Below are 25,055 nucleotides of genomic sequence, written 5' to 3'. Positions count from 1 at the left end.
AGAATTCACTGATGCAAGCTTAGCAAAACAAGATTGTACAGATGCTCATGCACAGGGTTAAGGTGGGGAATTGGGGTCACTACATAACGGCTTTTAGGTTTTGTGAGTAGAAACTTAAACAATGTGTAAATTTAATCCCTGTAATTTACACGACGTTTCAATTTGGTCTTTGTCAAAATCTAGCAAATTAAAATAATAAGAATTAAATTGACATATCGTGTAAATTACAAATACTAAATTAACATATTATTTGAGCATATAATAACTTTTTGTCCATCAAACTTAACGTCTATTATTTATTAAACCAATACCAGCTGAATTAAAAGAAAAATTGGACAAATTAAAATAACATGAATCAAATTAACACATCATTTAAACTACAAGAGCATTTAACACACAAAAAAAAACTTGTCACGTGTAGACGGCAAATGCGAGCGTGCGTCCTCAATCTTCACCAAAGTGATAAGAGATATATTTGATGGTCCTCCATAAAGTCCTCTGCTACTCTCTCTCTCTCTCTCTCTCTCTCTCTCTATTTCCCGCTTGAAAGACCCCACGAATGTCCAGAGGTTTAGGGTTTCTAATTCATAGATTTGATCCTCAGTAACCTGTATAATCTCTCTACACTTTCGATTAACTTATTGGGAAACAATCAGTAACAATCATAGAAATGGCGGCTTTCAGTGCACTCTCGCTATGCCCCCACAATTTCTCTTGTCGACCAAACCCTAACAGGCGTCGCTTTTTGTGCTCTCTCGCCTCTCCTTCTTCAATAGGTAAGCAGTCTTCGAGCTTTTCCTGTGAAAGTGGAGAGTTTTATCTCTGAGTTAATGTTCGTTTCTTTTTTCTTTCTGGCATGTTTTTTCTGATTAACCAAACAGGGGATATAGCTCGTTAATGTATTGGATTATGATGTGAGACGTACTATTTGTGTTGTTTATTGATAGCTAATTAATTGGATGAATGAGATTTTCTATTGCATATGGCTCTCTTTGCAAACAAGTGATTTATGACATGTTTGTAATCGGTAGATTAGGGCACTTAAATCTTCTATTCATACTAAAAAATGTATTTTTGCTATTCATACTAAAAAATGTATTTTTGCTATTCATACTAAAAAATGTATTTTTGCAAGTTGTTGTAGAGCCTTATAATTGAAATCAGAAATTCATGATTGAAGCTTTGGTTCATTGTAGCATGACTTTAACAAATTGTGTTCTGGTTTCATGTTTGCTTAAAGCAAATGCCAGAGTTAAAAATCACTTCATCCTCTGGGTTGTTGCCAAGAAAAAAAGGGGGACAAGAAATGGAAACAAAATCTTTATCTTATGCCTGTTTTTGGGTTTCCAAGAAATGAAAAACTTCAATCTGCCCAAGCTAATTGTTGGTCTAGGTTCACTTGACTGGGGTTATATTGTCTAGGTCGTAAGCAATAAAATTTTTAGCATTTTAGAAGTTTTAAAGCTACAGGACATATTTTATCTTAGTTTTTGTTTGTAGAATGCAAAAGATAAGTTTACCCAAATCATAAATTGTCTTCTGCAATAAACGTTTTTCTTATTCTTTCGATGTACATTTCTGCCTGTTGCAATCCCTCTTGTTTACTTTTGTTAAAATCCAACCTTATCAATTGTTTTGTTTTGTTTTGTTGCCTTTGTTATATTTATTTCTGAAATACATGAATGTGATACTGTTGGTCCATTGTAGGTACGCGTGGACCTAAAGTACCCCGTAAAAAATCAGGAAGATTGGAAGGGGCTGGAAAAAGTATGGAAGATTCTGTTCAGCGTAAGATGTGACAGTTTTATGAAGGGTCTGATGGTCCACCTCTCCGTGTCCTTCCAATTGGAGGCCTGGGTGAAATTGGGATGAATTGCATGCTTGTTGGGAATTATGATCGTTGTATTTTGATTGATGCTGGTGTTATGTTTCCGGAGTAAGTCTTCACAAACTGGTCTGATTTACATTTATTTAACAAGTTGTAGCTTGGTGATCATCATGCTTCGTTCCTGTCATCTGAAGGTTTTTGTTTTCTTGGGGTCTTACCGAAGTATATGCTCAATTGTGTAATTTCATCTGTGCTACATCTTTTCCTGCTGCTCTGGATTCTCTGCTGCAAGTAGAGGATCTAATTGTATTAATCAAATTTGCTTCATAAAATTATTTTTCCAGCGTGGAAAACTCTGGCAGGCATGAACTTTTTCTAAATGATTTTATAATTATTTGTCACCTGAAACCATGTGACAACGCTGCACATCCACACGAGCGAGCATGCAAGGCTAGAGTAAATCCAAACAATCTTGTACCACAATAATCAGGGGAATAAAATAAATATTCAATTATAAGGTTCTAAAATCCACCCAAAAAAAAAAAAAAAACTACAATAAATCTTAAACATTTAGAAACTTGCACCAAAATCCCCTAGTATTCCATTAACAAAATTTGTAATCTAAAATAAATTAAAATCAAACTCCTACACTCAGCACTCCCACAAGCAAAACCTACGCAACTCTGCTCCTCTGAATTTGACAAAACCATAATAAAAGAAGGGCGAGCTCAACAATCTAACAAATGACCAACTATCAGTACTAGTTGGATCAAGCATATAGAAAATAGTCGATAAGCAAGGAAATATTGTTTCTAACAATTCGATGAAGGAGCAATTTATTTCCAAGGTAGACACCTAGCTAAAATTAACATAGTGTAATGTCACAATTTATTTGAAAAGAAAAGTAATCCAATAAAAAGTCATTTGTTCAAGACAATGGTTTGATATCCAATAGTACAATAATTCAATAAACAAAACCCAAGTCTCAAAAGACTATGGTCACATTAGTCCGTGACAAGATCCAAAACCACACATAGGCTTTTGGTAAAAGCCCCAGTAGAAACTAGTTTTTATGCCAATAAATAACCTCCATTGGCTAGAGGTCCAAATCATAGTTAGACTGGAGTCATGTTTGCAATTCAAACAAGAAATAAAATATTCAATGTCTTTGGAATAACATTTTGATAAAATTTGTTCGAATTGTTTCACAAAATATATCTGATTTATTTGCACAATTCATATTCGATGTTATTTCATAGTTGATTCGTAATTTTCTTTAAAGAACACAAGTGAGTGATAAAATATATATTTTTCTTTTTGCAATACACGAAACATATAGGGCTTGTTTGATTTGTTTTTGGGAGAGTTGTTTTTGAAAAAAAATTTGGAGAGAGAGTTTAGAATTTTTTTTGGTTTGTTTGCTTGTATATTTTTAAAATAGTTTTGGTGTTTGGGAGTTTGGGATGATTTGATATTTTGTTGTAATTGAGTAGATGTGTGTGAGAGAAAAAGTGATTGAGAAGGAGAGAGGAGAGATAAAAAGTGATTGATTGATGTGTAAGAGAGAGAGTGATTTTGGAAATTTTTTGAGAAAAATCACAAACCAAACAAAATTTTCAATTTTTTTTTTTCAAAAACAACTCTCCCAAAAACAAACCAAACAAGCCCATAATTTTTAAATGATACAATAGGAATGAAAACAAACCAATGGTGATAGAGGGTTATTAAACCTCAAACGATAAAAGAATATTTCAAAATCTAACTCCAAAATACCAAGATCCACTTCAATCACGCAATCCTAATAAATATTACACCACATAAGTAAATATAATTATCATCTTATTTAACTCCCATTAATTAAACCATAGTACTGTAATTCTAAAATAACCAGTCACCACCCTTGATATGAATTCTAGAATCATTCAATAGTTTCATTCGGCAACTGCAATCTCCATTCAATTGTTTCTTTTTTTAACCATCCTAAATTCCACTGAATAGTTTATATTGTCAACCCTATCTAATGGACCCTCATGCTGACCACTACTCATGGTTCAATTCACCCCCAAAATCCAAATACAAATTAAATTCATGAGTGAAATCCAAGATTCATGCATAGGGAACTTTACCTTAAATTAAAATCAACTCAACTTCAAGTATTCCATAAAATTTTATGAATATTATTCTCAATGAAACGCTAGGTCTACATATTCCATGTACTCATGATTACAACATGGAGAAGTTGAGAGTCTAAGGTTTACCTTCAAATGATTTTAGCATTAATTGATTCCTTGAATCGCTTCGTTTTTATGGCCTCCTTCAATAGAATATGTAAAAGTGGAGAATGTAAATATGATGTCTTATATATATAAACTAGGAGGGTTTTCTTATATCTATCTCTTTTCTTCATAAATCTTCAAAAATTATCTTATTTGCTAAGAGGAGGCCCCTCCACAAAAAATAATATATAACCTCAATATAACCATAATGAACCCTTTTTTGGATATAAAATTGTTAGTACTAGTGAGATTTTCTAATGTTATTATTGCTTATTTAGATTCCTCCCCTTCTTTTTGATACACCGACTTTTGATCACATGTGGACACGTATTTCAGCTATGATGAGCTTGGTGTCCAGAAAATTATACCTGATACCACCTTTATAAGAAAATGGAGTCACAAAATTGAAGCAGCTGTCATAACACACGGTCACGAGGATCACATTGGTGCGTTGCCTTGGGTAAATTTTCTTTTCTACCACTTTATTATGTTGGCAATGCATTAAACGTTTGTGCATAATACATTGTGTTTTTCTTGGATTATTAGATGTTGAAGACACTGATTCACTTGTGTTTTGAATAGAGAAGTTGAGAATACACCATTCAAGGGGTTCATATATTAATTACTTGCTACATTGATGATTTATTTGATGGGGTCAAAAAACAATCTGTGAAAAGTACCTATATGATCATTAGCTGCTCTATATTTTGATGCAGAACTCAATGAGTTTTGATGTAGGATGACATTACAGTGAAGCAAATAGCTGATAACTATCCATTAGTATGTTCACCACATATACAAGTTCAGTTGGCAGACATAGCATTTTGTTCCTTGTTTCCATGTAGTGCAACTGAATGTTAAATTTTTGCTAGAGAAATCATTAGTAATCAAAAAGTAACATTGATTCTCTAAGAAATATATTTAATTTTGATCCACTTTAACATTCATAACAAGTTTTGATAGTGTTGTTGGCAAATAAATATTTTGTAGGGTAGTTGAACTAAGTTTTAGGTTGAACAACCTTTCATATTAAGTGTGTGCACCACATGTATAATTTAGATGGACAAACGAAAAAAGCATTTCATTACCACCAAGGGTGGTAGCCTAATGGATGGGAGATCACTCCCACTGGTTTTGGTGAGCATGTTGCTCTGGGTTTAAATATTCGCAGGTATAATGTGATTCTCATCCTCCTTCGCTCTGTGCTTCGACTCTCTAGGACCCTAGTGGGGCTATGAGTTAGGCTATGTCTCACCCCTCTTGGTAGGGTCCCCAGCGGGTAGGTGGTCCTATGGTCCTCTAGGTTGGTCGCTCCTTCTTTCCTTCTTGAATCAAGCAAATAAATTTCATTTCTTTGTTTCCATACCAATGTTATTAAAAGCGCACCTAGGCACAAGGCCCAGCCATGCCCACCCCCTGCGCCTTGCAATGGTCAAGGCGAGGCGACTTCACTAAGGCGCGATTAAAGCATGCGATTGGAACAAGGCGCGATTAAGCCCAAGGCGCAGGCCTTGAGTTTTTTTTTTGTTTTTTATATTTGAATTGGACCATTGAAATTACTTGGGTCAGCTACAGCATATCATATCCTTCAAATATACATGCTAATATTGTCGATTTAGCCCCAAATCAACAAACGACAGAAGAAAAAACAAGCCCTAATCCAAAGCTCCAAAAAAGTCGAACTCGTCATCCAGTCCAGGAGTTTTGAATGTGCATGTATGTCTATCTTTGTTTTTGTCTGTTCTTCCCCTTCTCTTTGTCTGTTCTTCTCTTCGTCTCTTCTCTTCTATTCGTTAGTCGTCGTCTTCTTCTTCTTCTTCTTCTTCTCTTCCCTATGCTACCTTCATCTTATTTTTCGTTTATTTTCTGGAATGCTCTATTTTTGTTTATGGAGTTAGGCTGAGCTGAGATTTTTAGGACTTCAAATGTACTATGTTGTCTTCTTCTTCTTCTTCTTCTTCTTCTTCTTCTTCTTCTCTGCTTTTCTGTTTTTTTTTTAATTTATTTTATTTTCTTCTCGGCTTTTCTTCTTTGGACTGCTCTGTTTATTAAATATTTATTCTGAATTGCTCTATTTCTTCTCTACTTTTATGATTTAGTTGACCTTTAGATCATGAATATTCGTGTTTTATATTGAACTTTGGAATATTACTCATTTGTCTATGTTAAAATAGCGATATTTGTTGGTATTTATTTTTTAAAATGTTCAGTGTTTCATTTTGTTTATGTTATACCAGTTAGTTATTTGCTTGCATGCCTCATTAAATTATATTATTTCAACCTGCTATGGTGCACCTTACTTTGATGAAGCCTGTGCCTCGCGTTGCACCTTGTGCCTTGTGTCTAAGGCCTCAAGAGACCTTGGTGCGCTTATTTCTTTTAATAACACTGTTCCATACACTGCAATTGAATGTTCAAGTTTGGGGTTTAGGGTTGGGGTTTTAGGAGTTTACGGGTTGGGGTTTTTGGATTTAGGGTTTAAGGTTTCGGAGTTTAGGGATTAGGATTTGGGGTTTGGGTTTAGTGGTTAGGGTTTTGGGATTAGGGGTTAGGGTTTAGGGTTAGGGCGGTTTGGGGTTTGGGGTTAGGTTTGGGGATTTAGGGTTTATGGTTTGGGGTTTTGGGTTTTGGGGTTTTATGTTTCGGGTTTAAGGGTTTTGAAACCCTAAATCGTAAATCCTAAGGTGCCGTTTGGTAACACTAACGTTTTCAGTTTTCTGTTTATATTTACAAAAATTTAAAAAACTCAAATAAAAAATTGTTTGATAAAATTTTTGATCTATAAATCAGTGGTCTCAGTTTATAAATTTGGCCAAAAAATGAAAACACAAAATGTGTTTCCGTTTTGAGTTTTCAGTTTTTTTTTTTTTTTTTACCACTCAACACTAGCCACCACCTGCTACCATTTTTCACCATCGTCTTCCACCGCCACCACCCACCACCACCACCACCACCACCTGCCACCACCACTCGCCACCCACCTGTCACCACCACCCACCAGCCACCACCTGCTACCATTTTTCACCATCGTCTTCCACCGCCACCACCCACCACCACCACCACCACCACCTGCCACCACCACTCGCCACCCACCTGTCACCACCACCCACCAGCCACCACCCACTCGCCACCACCACCACCACCACCACCTGCCACCACCACTCGCCACCCACCTGTCACCACCAGCCACCAGCCACCAGCCACTCGCCACCACCACCCACTCCTCGCCACCACCACCACCACCACCATCACCCACCTGCCATCCACTTGCTACCACCTGCCACTATCGTCCACCGCCCGCCACCTACTTGCCACCACTACTCACCACCCACCTGCTACCACCATCCGCCACCTGCCACCACCAGTCACCCACCACCACCAGCCACCTACAACCCACCCGCCATCACCACCCACCACTCACCACCACCACTATCACCCACCACCCACTCGCTACCACCTACCATCCGCCACCGTCACCCACCCACCCACCACCACCACCGCCCGCCACCACCCACCACCACCCGCCACCACCACCCACCACCCACTACCGCCACCACCACCCGCCACCACAACCCACCACCCACCACCGCCACCACCCATTCACTACCACCCGCCACCACCCACCACCACCCGCCATCCGCCATCCGCCACTCACCTGCCACCACCACCCGCCACCACTACCCACTCGCTACCACCCGCCACCGTCACCCACCCACCCACCATCACTACCCGCCACCACCCGCCATCCGCAACCCACCTGCCACTACCACCCGCCACCACCGCCACCACTACTCGCTACCGCCCACCACCCGCCACCGTCACCCACCCACCCGCCACAACCACCCACCCACCACCACTAGCTACCCACCACCCACCGTCACCACTTTCCAACACCGTCTTCCGCCACCACTTGCCATTTCTCATTCTTTTTTATATTTTTAAAATTTTTTAAACATTTTGTCAATTTCCAAACGCGTTTGTAGTTTATGTTTTTCTAAAAATAAACAAAAATCAGTTTATAAAATTTTTGTAAATATAAACTGAAAACGTAAACGTTACCAAACACACCCTAAACTTTTAACCCCTAAACCCCTAACCCCAACCCTAACCCCAACACCCAACCCTTAACTCCTAACCCCTAAGCCTAAATCCTAACTCTTAAATCTTAAACCCCCGACCCAAAACCCCTGACCCCCGACCCTGGGCCCTGGACCCTGGAACCCTTAACTCCTAACCCCTAGGCTTAAATCATAACTCCTAAATCTTAAACCCTAAACCTCTGACCTCCGACCCTAGACCCTGGACCCTCGACCCTCGACCTTAGTCCCTAGACCTTAGATCCTAAACCCTAATAGAACCTTAAATCCTAAACCTTAAATCCTAATAGACCATAGACGTTAGACCCTATATCGTAAACCCTAATAGACCCTAGACTCTAAATCCTAGACCCCAGACCCCAAACCCAAAACTCGAAAAGCTCAAACCTCAAACCCCAATCCCGAACACCAAATCCTAATAGACCCTAGACCCTAAACCCTAATAGTTCCTAGACCCTAGACCCAAATAGATCCCAGATCCCAACCCCCAAACCCAAACCCAAAACAGTGAATCCCTAAAAACCCTCTGAACCCCAAATACATAATCCAAAACCCAAAGCCCAAAACCCTAATCCCCTAAAACCTTAAAACCCTAAAACCACCAAACCTAAGCCTAAAAACCTAAAACCTAAACCCCAAACCCCAAACCCAAACCCAAACCCAAACCCAAACCCAAACCCAAACTCGAAACCCCTAAAACCCTAACCCCTAAATCCCTAAACCCAAATCCCAAACCCTAACCAGTAAACTCTAAACCCTAACCCCTAAGCCCCTAACCCTTAATCCCTAACTCCTAACTCCTAAACCCTAACCATAAACCCTAATCCCTAACCTCTAACCCTAAACCCTAAAAAACCCTAAACCCACAAACCAAAAACCCCAAATCCCAAACCCTAAACCCACAAACCAAAAACCCCAAATCCCAAACCTTAAACCCTAAACCCCCAACCCAAACCCCAAACCCTAACCCTAACCCTAACCCGTAAACTCTAAACCCTAACCCCTAAGCCCCTAACTCCTAAACCCTAATCCCTAACCTTTAACCCTAAATTCTAAATCCTAAACCCTAAAAAACCCTAAACCCACAAACCAAAAACCCCAAACCCTAAAAGCTAAATGCCGAACCCCGAAACCGCGAAACCCTAAAACCTTAAACTCCAAACCCCAAGACCTAACCCCAAATCCTAAACCCTAAACCCTACCCTAACCCCTAAACCCTTAACCCCTAACCCTAAACCCTGCACCCTAACCACTGACCACAAATCCAAAACCCAAAACCCAAAACGCAAAACCCAAAATTCCCAAAACCCCAAATCACAAACCCTAAACACTAAACCATAAACCCTAAACCCCCAAACCCTAAAAGCCAAACCCCGAAACCCCAAAACCCAATTACCCCAAACCCTAAACCCCAAACTCCAAAACCTAACCACATACTCCAAACCCTAAACCATAAACCCTACCATAACCCTCTAAACCCTACCCTAAACCCTAAACCCTAACCCTCTAACCCCAAAACTTCAAACCCCCAATCCCAATCCCAATCCCCAAACCCTCAAACCCTAAACCTCAACCCCCGACCCTAGACCCTCAACCCTACACACTAGACCCTCAACCCTAAATTCTAGGGCCCCAACAACCAACCCCCAACCCCTCAACCCCCTACCCCAAAACGAACACCTAAACCCCAAACCCCAACACCCAAACCCCTAAACCTCTAACCCTCAAACCTCATACCCTGAAGTAAACCCCTAAAACCCTAAACTAATCTAAACCGCAAGCCCCTAACCCTAACCCCAACCCCTAACCCCTAACCCCAAACCTCCCAAACCCTAAACCCTAAACCCTAATTTAGGGTTTGGGATTTAGGGTTTGATGATGATGATGCGCGGATTGTCCAGAGCAAGATGCTAAGTACGACAATCGCATCCAGAGCGGAGACGCTATTCATATCATTGACTTGCAGAAGTCGGAAGAAATTATTGAGATCAGCATCGACTCCCAGCATTGCGGTAAAGAGGCCTCCTCAGCCACGCACTAGTGCTACCATCCAGTCAGGGGGTGGCGAAAAACTGCTGCTGCTGCTGCTGCTAAATGTGGCAGTAAAAAGGTCAGAGATGCGAGTGAATGTAATTGATTCGCAGATCATTTGAATCACGATGATAGTGACCTGATGCGGTCTACGTAGGAGATCGTGGAGGTAGTTAGATCATTTACGGCATTAGTGAGTGCGGTCGGGCCAAGGGCTATGTTATTCATACATTGTCTGGAAATATGTTCCAGGGCATTGTAGCCGCCATCGTAACCCAAGAAAGTGGATCCGGGAATTAGATGTGGAGCAGTAGGAGAAGTACGCCCGAACTCCAACCACTCCTCAGAATTCTCCAATTGGTAGGCGTCCAAGTAGGGGTTGTCCCGTTGAATACTCAGCCTGATCCAATGGTTGTTGGTTCGCAGTATGATGTTGAACCATCGAGTGGGTGGATTCTGCTAAGCAGGAAGTGCAGAAATATTGTGTGAAAAGGTCTCTCCCAATTCAATGCGCAAGTCCTTAATGAAGTCCCTGTAAGCTCAACTACCGCTTTCAATGTTGAATTCCTTTGTGAATTTCGCCATTAACTGAATTCAAATTTACCATTGACAATAGTAATCAATCAATAGAAAAATATAAAAATAATAACTCAATAAAAGTGCTTGTAATTATCCTTTTCAACGTTGAATTCCGCCATTGACAATGATAATAAATCAATAACTAAAATAATAATAATTAAAAGTTAAAATAATAATAATTTAATAATATTAATAAATAATTTTCATTTTTCTCATCTCAGGCATTATAGTCAAATCTTGAATCGAATCGTGAATCGTTTTGCTAAAATAATGAATCGTGAATCGTGTGATTCACTTTATTTGCGCCCGACCGCTAGTGTTAAATAAAATGAATCATACGATTCACGATTAATTATTTTAGCAAAATGATTCACGATTCGATTCAAAATTTGACAATAATGCCTGAGATGAGAAAAATAAAAATTATTTATTAATAGTATTTAATTATTACTATTTTAGCTTTTAATTCTTATTATTTTAGCTACTAATTTATTATTATTGTCAATGACAGAATTTAATTGAGTTAATGGTGGAATTCAACGTTGAAAAGGATAATTACAAACACTCCATTGAGTTATTATTTTTATGTTTTTCTATTGATTGATTATTAATGTCAGTGACAGAATTGAATTCAGCTATTGGCGGAATTCACAAAGGAGTTCAACATTGAAAGGGGTAGTGGAGCGTACAGGGACTTCATTGTGTACTTGCGCGTTGAATTGGGAGAGACCTTTTTACACAATATTCCCGTACTTCCGGCTCGGCAGAATCCATCCACTAGATGGTTCAATATCATACTGCGAACCAATAATCATTAGATCAGGCTGAGGATTCGATGGGACAACCTCTACTTGGACTCCTACCAAATGGAGTTTTTGAGGAGTGGTTGGAGTTCGGGCGTACTTCTCCTACTTCTCCACTTCCAATTCCCAGATCCACTTTCTTGGGTTACGATAGCGGCTACAATGCCCTGGAACGTATTTCCGGACAAGGTATAAATAACATAGCCGTTGGCCCGACCGCACTCATTAATGCGGTAAATGATCTGGCTACCTCCACGATTTCCTTCGCAGATCACGCGAGGTCACTGATCATCGCGATTCAAATGATCAGCGAATCGAATAGATTCACTCGTATCGTCGATCATCTCGCTGCCACATTCAGCAGCAGTAGTTCTTCGCCACCTCTTGATTGGATGCTGGCACTAGTGCGTAGCTAGGGAGACCTCTTTGCCACATTCGTACGAGCCAATGTTGATCTCAATATTTTATTCCGAATTTCGGAATCAAATGATATGAATATTGTGTCTGCTCTAGACGTGGTTGCCGTACTTGGCATGTTGCTCAGGAGCGTCTGTGCATCATAATCATCACACCCGAAACTTTTAGGGTTTGGGGTTTTTGGTTTTGTGGTTAGGGTTTTAGGGGTTTGGGTTTAGGGTTGGGGTTTGGGGGTTTTGGGGTTGGGGTTGGGGTTTAGGGTAGGGTTTAGAGGGTTAGGGAAGGGTTTAGGGCTTGGGGTTTATGGTTTTGGGTTTAGGGGTTGAGATTGGGGTTAGGGTTCGGGTTCAGGTTCAGGTTTCGAGGTGGGGGTCGGAGTCAAGGTTAAGGTTTTGAGTTTAGCGGTTAGAGTTTAGAGGTTGAGGGTTAGGGTTTTGCATTTTGGGTTTTGGATTTTTAGGGGGTTTAGGGTTTTTAGTGGGTTTGGGGTTTAGGATTTATGGTTTGGTGTTTAGGGTTTTGGGATTTGGCATTTGGGCTTTGGGTTTAAGGGTTTTGAAACCCTAAATCCCAAACCTCAAACCCTAATCCCCTAAAACGCTGACTCCTAAAAACCCCTAACCCCTAAAACGCTAACTCCTAAACACTAAAACCCTAACCCCTAACACCTAAACCTCTAACCCGAACCCCAATCGCCAAACCCTAACTCCTAACCCCTAAGCCTAATCCCTAATCCCTAAACCATAAATCGTAAGCCTTGGACCCAAAACCCCTGACCCTAGACCCTAGAAATTAAACCCTAATAGACCTTAAATCCTAATAGACCCTAGACCCAAAAACCTCAATCCCTAACCGCAAACCCTAATAGACCCTAGGCTCTAAACCCTAATAGTTTCTAGACCTTAACTCTAATAGACCCTAGACCCTAATAGATCCTAGACCCATGACCTCAAACCCCAACCACAACCCTAAACCCTAAATAGTGAACCCCCTAAAAACCCTCTAAAAACCAAACTCAAAACCCAAAACCGAAAGCCTAAAACCTCTAAAACCACAAAACCTAAACCCAAACCCAAGCCCGAAACTCGAAACCCGAACCCCTAACCCCTAAGCCCAAACCCCAAAGCCTAAACCCTATCCCCTAAACTTTAATCCCTAAATCCTAAACCCTAAACCCTAAAATCGTAACCCCTAAACCCTAAACCCCTAACCCTAAATTCTAAATCTTAAACCCTAAACCCAAAAAAACCCTAAACCCTCAACCCAAAAATCCTAAAACCCCAAACCCCAAACCCTAAATCTCAAATCTCAAACCCTAAACCCTAAACGCCCAAACCCTAAAAGCTAAACCCCGAGCCTCGAAATCTGAAAACCCTTAAACCCCAACATCTAATCCCAAACCGTAAACCATAAATCCTACCCTAACGCCTAAACCCCTAACCCCTAACCCTAAACCCTACATGCTAACCCCTATCCCCAAATCCAAAGCCCTAAACCCAAAACCCCAAACCCTAAACCTCAACCCACGACCCTAGACCCTCAACCCTAAATCCTAAACCACAAACCCCAACCCCCAATACCCAACCCCCCAACCGCCAACCGCTAACCCCCAACCCTCAACCGAACACCTAAACCTCAATCCTTAACACCCAAACCCCTAAACCCCGAACCCTTAAACCCCTAAAACCCTAAACTAAACCCCTAAACACCCACTAAACTAAACCTCCAAACCCCTTAGCCCAATACCTAACCCCTAACCCTAAACCCCTAACCCCCTAATTCCCAACCCCTTAAACCCTAAATCCTAAACCCTTAGGGTTTAGGGTTTGAGGTTTAGGGTTTGATGATGATGATGATGTGTGGACGCTCCTGAGCAAGATACCAAGTACGACAACCGTGTCTAGAGTGGACACGATATTCATATCGTTGGGTTGCGAAAGTCGGAAAGAATTATTGGGATTAGCATCGGCTCGCAGCAATGCGGCAAAGAGGTCTCCCCAGTTACGCACTAGTGCCAGCATCCAATCAGGGGGTGGCGAAGAAGTGCTGCTGTTAAATGTGGCAGCGAGAAGGTCGGAGATACGAGTGAATGTAATCAATTCGCAAATCGTTTGAATCACGATGATCAGTGACCTCATGCGATCTGCGTAGGAGATCGTGGGGGTAGCCAGATCATTTACGACATTAGTGAGTGCGGTCGGGCCAAGGGCTATGTTATTCATACCTTGTCCGGAAACACGTTCCAGGGCATTGTAGCCGCCATCGTAACCCAAGAAAGCGAATCCGAGAATTAGATGGGGGGAAGTAGGAAAAGTACGCCCGAATTCCAACCACTCCGCAGAATTATCCAATTGGTAGGTGTCTAACTATAGGTTATCCCGTCGAATCCTCAGCCTGATGCAATGATTGTTGGTTCGCAGTATGATGTTGAACCATCGAGTGGGTGGATTCTGCTGAACGGGAAGTAGGGGAATATCGTGTGAAAAAGTCTCTCCCAATTCAACGCGCAAGTCATCAATGAAGTCCCTGTAAGCTCCATTATCCCTTTCAATGTTGAACTCCTTTGTGAATTCCGCCATTAACTGGATTCAATTCTGCGATTGACAATAATAATCAATCAATAGAAAAACATAAAAATAATAACTCAATGAAGTGTTTGTAATTATCATTTTCAACGTTGAATTCCACCATTAACTCAATTAATTCTGTCATTGACAATAATAATAAATCAATAGCTAAAATAATAATAATTAAAAGCTAAAATAATAATAATTAAATAATATTAACAAATAATTTTCATTTTTCTCATCTCAGGTGTTATTGTTAAATCTTGAATCGAATTGTGAATCGTTTTGCTAAAATAATGAATCGTGAATTGTATGATTCACTTTATTTGCGCTCGATCGCTAATGTTAAATAAAGTGAATCATACAATTTACTATTCATTATTTTAACAAAATGATTCACAATTCGATTCAAGATTTGACAATAATGCCTGAGATGAGAAAACTAAAAATTATTTATTAATAGTATTTAATTATTATAATTTTGACTTTTAATTATTATAATTTTGGCTATTGATTTATTATTATTTTAGATATTGATTTATTATTATTGTCAATGACAAAATTCAATTGAGTTAATGGCGGAATTCAACGTTGAAAAGGACAATTACAAGCTGAGTTATTATTTTTATGTTTTTCTATTGATTGATTATTAATGTCAATGGCAGAATTGAATTCAGTTAATGGCGTAATTCACAAAGGAGTTCAATTTTAAAAGGGGTAGGGAAATGTACAGGGATTTCATTGAGGACTTGCGCGTTGAATTGGGAGAGGCCTTTTCACACAATATTTTCGTTCTTCCCACACAGCAGAATCCACCCACTCGATGGTTCAACATCATATTTTGAACCAACATTCATTGGATCAAGCTGAGGATTCGACGGGGCAACCTCTACTTGGTTGCCTGTCAAATGGAGTTTTTGAGGAGTGGTTGGAGTTCCGGTGTACTTTTCCGTATCTAATTCCCGGATCCACTTTCTTGGGTTACGTTGGCGGCTACAATGCCCTTGAACGTGTTTCCGGATAAGGTATGAATAACATATCCCTTGGCCCGACCGCACTCACTAATGCCGTAATTGATCTGGCTACCTCCATGATCTCCTTCGCAGATCGCGCGAGGTCACTGATCATCGTAATTCGAATGATCTGCGAATCGATTAGATTTACTCGTATCTAAGATCTTCTTGCTGCTACATTCAGCAGCAGTAGTTCTTTGCCACCCCCTGATTGGATGCTTGTACTAGTGCGTGGCTGGAGAGACTACTTTGTCGTATTCCTGCGAGCTGATGCTGATCTCAATAATTTCTTCTGACTTCCGCAACCTAATAATATGACTATTGGGTCTGCTCTGGACGTGGTTGCCGTACTTGACATCTGGTTCAGGAGCGTCTTCGCATCATAATTATCGAACCCTGAACACTAGGGATTTAGAGTTTAGGAGTTGGGTTTAGGGTTTAGGGGTTTAGTGTAGGGTTTTAGGGGTTTGAGATTGAGGGGTTTGGGTGTTGGGGTTTAGGGTTGGGGGTCAGGGGTTAGGGTTTTGGGTTGAACGTTTAGGGTTTTGGGTTTTATATTTTTCTGGGGTTTAGGATTCTTAACGAATTAGGGTTTTTAGGGGATTTAGTGCTTTTAGGGGGTTTGGGGTTTAGAATTTAGGGTTTGGGGTTTAGGTTTTATGATTTATGGTTTGGGGTTTTGGTTTTGGGTTTTAAGGGTTCTAATGCCTTATATCCCAGACCCTAACCCCTAAAACGAAAACCCCTAACTCCAACTCCAACCCCCACTCCTTGACTCCTCACTCCTAAGCCTAAATCCTAAACCCTTGTCCCAAAACCCCTGACCCCCGACTGTGGACCCTTGACCCCCGACCCTAGACCCTAAACCCTAATAGATCTTAAATCCTAAATCCTAAATCCTAATAGACCCTAGACTTTAGACCCTAAACCCTAATAGACCCTAAACCCTAATAGTTCCTAGACCCGAAACTCTAATAGACCCCAGATCCTAATAGACCCTAGACCCTAGACCCCAGACCTCAAACCCTAAATAGTGAACCCCCTAAAAACCCTCTAGCCCCTTAAAAACCCTCTAAACCCCAAACACAAAACCCAAAGCCCAAAACCCCAAAACCCCAAACCCCAATCCCAAACCCAAACCTGAAACTCGAAACCCAAACCCCTAAAACCCTAAAACCCTAACCCTTAACCCCTAAACTCTCCAACCCTAATTCCTAAACCCTAAACCCTAAACTCTAACCTAAATCCCAAACTCTAAACCCTAAAAAATCCTAATCCCTCAACCCAAAACGCAAAACCCAAAAACCCCTAAACCCCCAACCTCAAACCCTAAATGCCAAGCCCTAAACCCTAAACCCCCAATCCCTAAAAGCTAAACCCCGAACACTGAAACCCCAAAACTCCAAACCCCCAACCATAAAACCGTAACCCCTAACCCCAACCCCAACACCTAACCCCAACCATAAAACCGTAACCCCTAACCCCAACCCCAACACTTAACCCCAATCACTAAACCCCAAGCCCTAAACCATAAACCCTGCCCTAACCCCTAACCCCTACTCTCCTAACCCCCAACCTCTAACCACTAACCCTAAACCTTACAGCCTAACCTCTAATCCCTAATCCCAAATCCTAAACCTTAAATCCTAAACTCTAAATCTTAAAAAATCCAAAACCCAAAACCCCAAATCCCAAGCCCCAAACCCAAATCCCAAAAGCCAAAAACCTAAAAATTCGAAAACACTTAACCCCAAATCTCAAACCCTAAACCCTAAATCCCCAAACCCTTAAAGCTAAACCCTAAACCCCGAACCCCGAAACCCAAAATCTCCAAACCCTAATCCCTAACCCCTAAACCCTAAATCCTTAACCCCAAACTCCAAAACCTAACCCCAAACCCCAAACCCCAAACCCTAGACCATAAACCATAAACCATACCCTAACCCCCTAAACCCTACCTTAAACCCTAAACTTTAAACCCTAACCCCCTAACCCTAAATCTTCAAACCCCCAATCCCAACTGCCAAACCCTAAACCCTAAACCCTAAACCATAAACCATAACCCCTGACCCTAGACCGTCAACCCTAGACCCTAGACCATCAATTCTAAATCCTAAACCCCAAACCCTAATCCCTACCACCCAACCTCCCAACCCCTAACCCCCAACCTCCAGCCCTAAACCGAACACCTAAACCCCAACACCCAAACCCCTAACCCTTAAACCCCAAACCCTAAACACTAAACCCAAAAACCCAAAAACTCGAAACTAAACCCCTAAAACCCTAACCCCAACCTTTAACCCCTAACCCCCTAACTCCTAACCCCCAAACCCTAAACACTAAACCCTAAGGGTTAGGGTTTAGGGTTTGATGATGATGCGCGGACGCTTTTGAGGAAGATGCCAAGTACGACAACCGCGTCTAGAGCGGACACGATATTCATATCATTGGTTTACGGAAGTCAGATGAACTTATCGGGATCAGCATCAGCTCGCAGCAATGCGGCAAAGAGGTCTCCCTAGCCATGCACTCTTGCCAGCATTCAATCAAGGGTTGGCGAAGAACTACTGCTTCTGAATGTGGCAGCGAGAAGGTCCGAGATACGAGTGAATGTAATCGATTCACAGATCATTTGAATCACGATGATTAGTGACCTCATGCGATATGCGTAGGAGATCGTGGAGGTAGCCAGTTCATCTACAACATTAGTGAGCGCGGGCGAGCCAAGGGCTATGTTATTCATACCTTGTCCGAAAAGACGTTCCAGGGCATTGTAGCCGCCATCGTAACCTAAGAAAGTGGATCCGAGAATTAGATGTGGAGTAGGAGAAGTACGCCCAAACTCCAACCACTCATAATTGTGCAATTGGTAGGCGCCCAAGTAGAGGTTGTCCTGTCGAATCCTCAGTCTGATCCAATGATTGTTGGTTTGCAGTATGATGTTGAACCATCGAGTGGGTGGATTCTGTTGAGCGGGAAGTATGGGAATATTGTGTGAAAAGGTCTCTCCCAATTCAACGCACAAGTCTTCAATGAAGTCCCTGTAAGCTCCACTACCCCTTTCAACGTTGAACTCGTTTGTGAATTCCGCCATTAATTGAATTCAATTTTGCCATTGACAATAATAATCAATCAATAGAAAAACATATAAATAATAATTCAATTAGTGCTTGTAATTATCCTTTTCAACGTTGAATTTTGCCATTAACTCAATTGAATTATGCCATTGACAATAATAATAAATCAATAGCTAAAATAATAATAATTAAAAGCTAAAATAATAATAATGAAATAATATTAGTAATTAATTTTCATTTTTCTCATCTCAGGCATTATTATCAAATCTTGAATCGAATCGTGAATCTTTTGCTAAAATAATGAATAGTGAATCGTATGATTAACTAAATAAAGTGAATCATACGATTCACTATTCATTATTTTAGTAAAACGATTCACGATTCGATTGAAGATTTGACAATAATGCCTGAGACGAGAAAAATAAAAATTATTTACTAATAGTATTTAATTATTATTATTTTAGCTATTGATTTATTATTATTTTAGCTACTGATTTATTATTATTGTCAATGGCAGAATTCAACGTGTAAAAGGATAATTACAAGCACTCCATTGAGTTATTATTTTTATGTTTTTCTATTGACTGATTATTAATGTCAATGTCAGAATTGAATTCAGTTAATGACGGAATTCACAAAGGAGTTCAACGTTAAAAGGGTAGTGGAGCGTACAGGAACTTCATTGAGGACTTACACGTTGAATTGGGAGAGACCTTCTCACACAATATTCCTATACTTCCCGCTCAGCAAAATCCACCCACTCGATGGTTCAACATCATACTGCGAACCAACAATCATTGGATCAGGCTGTGGATTCGACGGGACAACCTTTACTTGGACGCCTACCAAATGGAGTTTTTGAGGAATGGTTGGAGTTTGGGTGTACTTCTACTTCTCCACATCTAATTCCCGAATCCACTTTTTTGGGTTATGATGGTAGTTATAATGCCCTGTAGTGTATTTTCAGACAAGGTATGAGTGACATAGCCCTTGGCCTGACTGCACTCACTAATGTCGTAAATGATCTGGCTACCTCCACGATCGCCTTCGCAAATTGCGCGAGGTCACTTATTATCGTGATTCAAATGATCTGTGAATCGATTAGATTCAGTCGTATCCCCAATCTTCTCGCTGCCATATTCAGCAGTAGTAGTTCTTTGCCACCCCCTGATTGGATGCTGGCACTAGTGCGTGGCTACGGAGACTTCTTTGCCGCATTCTCGCGAGGCAATGCTAATCCCAATAATTTCTTCCGACTTCCGTAACCCAATGATATGAATATTGTGTCAGCCCTAGACGTGATTTATATACTTGACATTTTGCTCAAGAGTGTCTGCGTATCATAATCATCAAATTCCAAATCCTAAACCCTAAGGATTTAGAGTTTAGGGGTTTGGGGTTTGGGTGTTAGGGTTTGGGTTTAGGATTGGGGTTTTGGAGTTTAGGTTTGAGGGTCTAGGGTTGAGGGTCGGGGGTTGGTGTTTAGGGTTTAGGGTTTTGGGTTTAAGGTAGGGTTTACAAGGTTAGGGTAGGGTTTACGGTTTGGTGTCAGGGGTTGGGGTTTGTGGTTTTAGGGTTTAGTGTTTCGTGGTTTAGGATTTATGATTTAGGGTTAGGGTTTTAGGAGTTTACAGTTTGTGGTTTTCGGGTTTAGGGTTTGGGATTAGGGGCTAGGGGTTAGGGTTTATCGTTTAGGATTTAGGGGGTTAGGTTGGGGTTTGGGGTTCGGGTTGGGGGTTTCGAGTTCGGGTTTCGGGGTCGAGGTTGGGGTTGGGGTCGAGGTTTGGGGTTTTAGGTTTGGGTTTTGGGTTTAGCGTTTAGGGGTTAGGGGTTAGGGTTTAGGGTTAGGAGTTGAGGGTTAGGGTTGAGGGTTTAGGGTTTTAGGTTTTGGGTTCTTAAGGGATTAGGATTTAGGGTTTTTAGGGGTTTAGGGTTTGTGGTTTTGGGGTTTGGATTTTGGGCTTCAGGTTTAAGGGTTTTGAAACCCTAAATCCCAAACCCCAAACCCTAATCCTAACTCCTAAACCCTAAACCGTAAAACCTTAACTCCCAACCCCAATCCCCAACGCCTAACCCCCTAACCCTAAACCTTAACTCGTAACCGCTAAACCCTAAACCCTAAACCCCTAACCCAAACATGAAACCCAAACCCCTAAAACCCTAAAACACTTAACCCCTAAACCCCTATACCCCTAAATCCAAACCCCAAACCCTAATCCCTAAACTCTAAACCTCAAACTTTAACCCCTAAACGCCTAATCCTGAACCCCTAACCGCTAACCCTAACCCCTAATCCTAAACCCTAATCCATAAAAACCCAAAACCACAAATCCCAAACCGAAGACCCTAAACCCCCAAACCCTAAAAGCTAAACCCAAAAACCCCAAATCCCATAACCCTAAAGCCCAAATCCCAAACCCTAAACTCTACCCTAACGCCTAATCCCTAAATTGTTAATCCCTAACCCCTAGACCCTAACCCTAAACCCTGCACCTTAACTCCAAACCCTAAACCCTAAAAAATCCTCAACCCAAAACCAAAGCCCAAAACCCAAAACCCCCAAAACCCCAAACCCTAAGTCCCAAACCCTAAACCCTAAATTTTAAACCCCCAAACCCTAAAAGCTAAATCTCGAACACTGAACCCCGAAACCGCGAAACACAAAAACCCCAAACCCTAATCCCTAAACCTTAAACCCTAAACCATAAACCTTAAACCCCAAACTCGAAAATCTCTTCACCCCAAACCCCAAAGCCAAAACCCTAAACCATAAACCCTACCTAACCTCCTAAACCCTACCCTAAACCCTAAACCCTAACCCCTAACCCTCTAACCTCAAACCTTGAAATCCCCGACCCCAACCCCAACCCCAACCCCAAACCCTAAACCCACCTTGACCCTCAACCTTAGACCCTAGATCCTCAACCTCAAATCCTAAATCCCAAACCCAAACCCCTAACACCTAACCCCCAACCCCTAACTCTAAACCGAACACCTAAATCCCAAATCCCAACACCCAAATCCTAAAACCCCAAACCCTAAACCCCTAAAACGTTAAAACCCTAAACAATACCTCTAAACCCCAAACCCCTAACTCCATACCCTTACCCTCCAGCCCCTAACCCCTTAACCCCAAAACCCTAAACCCTAAAACCTTAGGGTTTAGGCTTACGGTTTGGGGTTTAGGATTTGATGATGATGATGCGCGGACACTCTTGAGCAAGATGTCAAGTACGGTAACCGCGTCCAGAGCGGACACGATATTCATATCATTGGGTTGCAGAAGTCGGAAGAAATTATTGGGATCAACATCGGCTCACAACAATGCGGCAAAGAGGTCTCCGTAGCCACGCACTCGTGCTAGCATCCAATCAGGGAATGATGAAGAACTACTACTACTGAATGTGACAGCGAGCATCCAATCAGGGAATGATGAAGAACTACTACTACTGAATGTGACAGCGAGAAGGTTGGAGATACGAGTGAATGTAATCGATTTGCAAAACATTTGAATCACGATGATCAGTGACCTCATGCGATCTGCGTAGGAGATCGTTGAGGTAGCCAGATCATTTACGGCATTAGTGAGTGCAGTCGGGCCAAGGGCTATGTTATTCATACCTTGTCCGGAAACACGTTCCAAGGCATTGTAGCCGCCATCGTAACCTAAGAAACTAGATTTTGGAATTAGATGTAGAGAAGTAGGAAACGTATCCCCGAACTCCAACCACTCCTCAAAATTCTCCAATTAGTAGGCGTCCAAGTAAAGGTTGTCCTGTCAAATCCTCAGCCTGATCTAATGATTGTTGGTTCATAGTATGATGTTGAACCATCGAGTGGGTGGATTTTGCTGAGCAGGAAGTACGGGAATATTGTGTGAAAAGGTCTCTCCCAATTCAACGTGTAAGTCCTCAATGAAGTTCCTGTAAGCTCCACTACCCTTTTCAACGTTGAACACCTTTGTGAATTCCGCCATTAACTGAATTCAATTTTGCAATTGACAATAATAATCAATCAATAGAAAAACATAAAAATACTAACTCAATGGAGTGCTTGTAATTATCGTTTTCAACGTTGAATTCTGCCATTAACTCAATTGAATTCTGTCATTGACAATAATAATAAATCAATAGCTAAAATAATAATAATACTACTAAAAGCTAAAATAATAATAATTAAATAATGTTAATAAATAATTTTCATTTTTCTCATCTCAGACATTAGTGTCAAATCGTGAATCGAATCGTGAATCATTTTGCTAAAATAATGAATCATGAATCGCATGATTCACCTTATTTGCGTCCGATCGCTATTGTTAAATAAAGTGAATCATACGATTCATCATTCATTATTTTAGCAAAAGAATTCAGGATTCGATTTAACATTTGACAATAATGCATGAGATGAGAAAAAAGAAAGTTATTTATTAATAGTATTTAATTATTATTATTTTAGCTTTTAATTATTATTATTTTAGTTATTATTATTTTAGTTATTGCTTTATTATTATTTTAGCTATTGATTTATTATTATTGTCAATGATCGAATTCAATTGAGTTAATAGCAAAATTTAACGTTGAGAAGGATAATTACAAGCACTCCATTGAGTTAGTATTTTTATGTTTTTGTATTGATTGATTATTAATGTCAATAGCAGAATTGAATTCAGTTAATGGCGAAATTCACAAAGAAGTTCAATGTTGAGAGGGGTAGTGGAGCGTACATGGACTTCATTGAGGACTTGCGCGTTGAATTAGGAGAGACCTTTTCACACAATATTCTCGTACTTCCTGTTCAGTAGAATCCACTCACTCGATGGTTCAACATCATACTGGGAACCAACAACCATTGGATCAGGCTGAGGATTCGACGGGACAACCTCTACTTGGACGCCTACCAAATAGAGTTTTTGAGAAGTGGTTGGAGTTCGGGCGTACTTTTTCTACTTTTCCATATCTAATTCCCGAATCTACTTTCTTGGGTTAGGATGATGGCTACAATGCCTTGGAACGTGTTTCCGGACATGGTATGAATAACACAGCCGCTGGCCCGACTGCACTCACTAATGCCGTAAATTATCTGGCTACCTCTATGATCTCCTTCATAGATCGCGCGAGGTCAATGATCATCGTGATTCAAATGATCTGCGAATCGATGAGATTCACTCGTATCTCCAATCTTTTCGCTGCCACATTCAGTAACAGTAGTTCTTCGCCTCCCCCTTATTGAACGTGGGCACTAGTATGTGGCTGGAGAGACTTCTTTGTCGCATTCCTGCGAGCCGATGTTAATCCCAATAATTTATTCCGACTTCCGCAACCCAATGATAAAAGTATTGTGTTCGCTTTGGACGTGGTTGGCGTACTTGGCATCCTGCTCCGGAGCGTTCGCGTATCATAATCATCAAACCCTTAGGGTTTAGGATTTCAAGGTTTGGGGTTTAGTTTAGGGGTTAGGGATTTAGGGTTTGGGTGTTGGGGTTTGGGTTGAGGGTCGGGGGTTTAGGGGGTTAGGGTAGGTTTTATGGTTTAGGGGTTAGGGTAGGTTTTAGGGTTTGGTGTCTAGTGTTAGGGTTTGGGGTTTCAGGGTTTGGGATTTGGGGGTTTAGGTTTGGGGTTTTCGTGTTTAGTGTTTAGCGTTTCGGAGTTTAGGGGTTAGCGGTTAGGGTTTCGGGTTAGGTGTTAGGGGTTAGTTTTTAGGGTTTAGGGGTTTAGGTTGGGGATTGCAGTTCGAGTTGGGGGTTTCGGGTTTGGTTTCGGGGTATGGGTCTGGGTTGGGGTTTGGGTTTAGGGGTTAGGGTTAAGGGTTTAGGATTTTGCATTTTTGGTTATGGATTTTGGGTTTTAAGGGGGTTTAGGGTTCTTAAGGGTTAGAATTTAGGGTTTAGGATTAGGATTTGCGATGGTTTGGAGTTTTGGGTTTCGGGTTTAAGGGTTTTGAAATCCCAAATCCTAAACGCCTAACCCCTAAAACCCTAAAACACTAACCCCTAAAACCCCAACCCCAATACCAAACCCTTAACTCCTAACCCCTAAGCCTAAACCCTAACCCCCAGGCCCTAAACCCCTGACCTTAGACCCTATAACCTAGACCCCCGACCCTAGTCCCTAGACCCTAAACCCTAATAGACCTTAAATCCTATTAGACCCTAGACCCTAGATGTAACGCCCCAAATTTCTAGCCTAAATGATAATACAACAATCATGGCTCTTTCAAGAAAAGTCGAATACAAATCTCCAAACATACATTACATGATACAATTGTTCTTCATGCAACAATATATTAATCCAACAATAAGTAAACAAACAAATAAATACTCCCAAGGGTTTACAAGTTTCCAAGGCTTGAGCTTAGTTACACAAAATGG

General features: G+C 41.0%; 1 non-coding gene across 5 annotated transcripts in view; it reads left to right on the top strand.

Moving 5' to 3' along the window:
- The first annotated feature begins 500 nt into the window (after positions 1–500).
- Positions 501–25,055, top strand: part of LOC114315293 (uncharacterized) — a 59,110-nt gene continuing 34,555 nt past the window's right edge. For 3 of the 5 annotated variants that reach the window (XR_014357185.1, XR_014357184.1, XR_014357186.1), the window contains exons 1-3: positions 501–776; positions 1,708–1,936; positions 4,441–4,564. This is a non-coding gene — a transcript (uncharacterized LOC114315293). Of the gene's footprint in view, positions 777–1,707; positions 1,937–4,440; positions 5,040–25,055 lie in introns of those variants that run through there. The other 2 variants (XR_014357183.1, XR_014357182.1) reach the window with 2 other exon arrangements.

The sequence above is a fragment of the Camellia sinensis genome, chromosome 15 (genome assembly GCF_055761805.1).
Source record: "Camellia sinensis isolate YWXY chromosome 15, ASM5576180v1, whole genome shotgun sequence".
In the NCBI taxonomy this organism is placed as follows: domain Eukaryota; kingdom Viridiplantae; phylum Streptophyta; class Magnoliopsida; order Ericales; family Theaceae; genus Camellia; species Camellia sinensis.
Note: the sequence above shows the minus strand (reverse complement) of the source record. Positions and strands in the feature narration are given on the sequence as shown.